The sequence below is a fragment of the Bison bison genome, unplaced genomic scaffold (assembly GCF_000754665.1).
Source record: "Bison bison bison isolate TAMUID 2011002044 unplaced genomic scaffold, Bison_UMD1.0 scf7180017860557, whole genome shotgun sequence".
NCBI classification, from domain to species: Eukaryota; Metazoa; Chordata; class Mammalia; order Artiodactyla; family Bovidae; genus Bison; species Bison bison.
The window spans coordinates 12,178-13,891 of record NW_011491129.1 but is presented as its reverse complement, the minus strand read 5'-3'; positions in this window follow the sequence as shown (position 1 = coordinate 13,891).

Below are 1,714 nucleotides of genomic sequence, written 5' to 3'. Positions count from 1 at the left end.
AGTCATGCCTGACTCTCTATGATCCCATGGACTGTAATCCACCAGGTTCCTCTGTTCATAGAATTCTCCAGGCAACAATACTGGAGTGGGTTGCCATTTCCTTCTCCTAGGAATCTTCCTGACCCAGGGATTGAACCCGGGTCTTCTGAATTGCAGGCAGATTCTTTACTGTTTGAAACACCATGGAAACCCTCATAATCCTATACAAAGTAGGGAATCGAGGCACAGAGTAGTTAAGGAAACTGAGAATGTTCATCTAGTTAGTGGGAGGTGGAGTCCAGCATTTGAATTCTGTCAGAGTTCCTCGCTCTTAATCCACTGTACTTTGCTGTGTTCCTTTGTACTTGGCATAGTGCAGGTGTTGATGATGGGAAAAGAAGTCCTATGCCACAACCTGTCCCCAAAATCTTAAGTGGCCATCTCACATTTGTTTAAGTAATGGTGGGACTTTGGGGCAGAACATTCTATTCCTTTTGGAAGTTGATGCATTTATACAGGATCAGTCTGTATCTGTCCAGTAGGCCAAACAAAACTCATGAATCCAGAACACTCTACAAAGTTTTTTTTTTTTTTTCAGTCAGAAATGCTGGGATTCTCTGTATTAGAAGGTTAAACTTGGGTCAGAGTACATAAGTCTGTTCTTTGCCCATTACCATCACTGCAATATAAATTTTCTTTTTTTGCTGTTAATAGGTATTAACTCCTCAAACTGATATAAGAAATTGAGCTACAATAGTATAGTTTTTGTGGGGAAAATCATTGTATCAGCACTCTTTGTGCTTCTGTAAAAGAATATAATTAGCTTCAAGGCTAAACACCTTCAAGAATAAGTGGATTTAGTGATTCAAAGATATGATTACTTACATGCACACCAATGTTCATAGTAGCACTATTTACAATAGTCAAGATATAGAAGCAACCTAGGTGTCCATCAACAGATGAATGGATAAAGATGTAGCATAATCTATAATGGAATATCAGTCAGCCATAAAACAGAATGAAATATTTTGCCATTTGTAACTACATGGGTGGACCTGGATGGTATTATGCTGATTGAAAGAAGTCAAACATTATATGTTATCACTTATATGTATAATATAAAAAATAAAACAAGTAAATATAACAAAACAGAAACAGACTCATAGAGAACAATCTAGTGGTTCCCAGTGGGGAGAGGGAAAGAGGGAGGGGTAAGATAGGGGTATAGGATTAAGAGGTACCAACTACAATGTATAAAATAAATAAACAACAAGAATGTAATGTACAGCATAGGGAGATATATTGAGTTGGTCAAAAGGTCCATTTGGATTTTTCTGTAATGTATTAAAACCCAAATAAACTTAATGGCCAACCCAATATCTTATTTTGTATAATTCACTTTAACTCATTGGAAAAGACTCTGATGCTGGGGGGGATTGGGGGCAGGAGGAGAAGGGGACGACAGAGGATGAGATGGCTGGATGGCATCACTGACTCGATGGACGTGAGTCTGAGTGAACTCCGGGTGTTGGTGATGGACAGGAGGCCTGGCGTGCTGTGATTCATGGGGTCGCAAAGAGTAGGACACGACTGAGCGACTGAACTGAACTGAAATGAACTGAACTGAACTTTAACTGGAGTATAATCTATAAAAATATTGAACCACTATCATCACTTAAAAGTAATATTGTAAGTAAACTACATTTCATTCAAAAGATTCATACTTAAAAAAAAT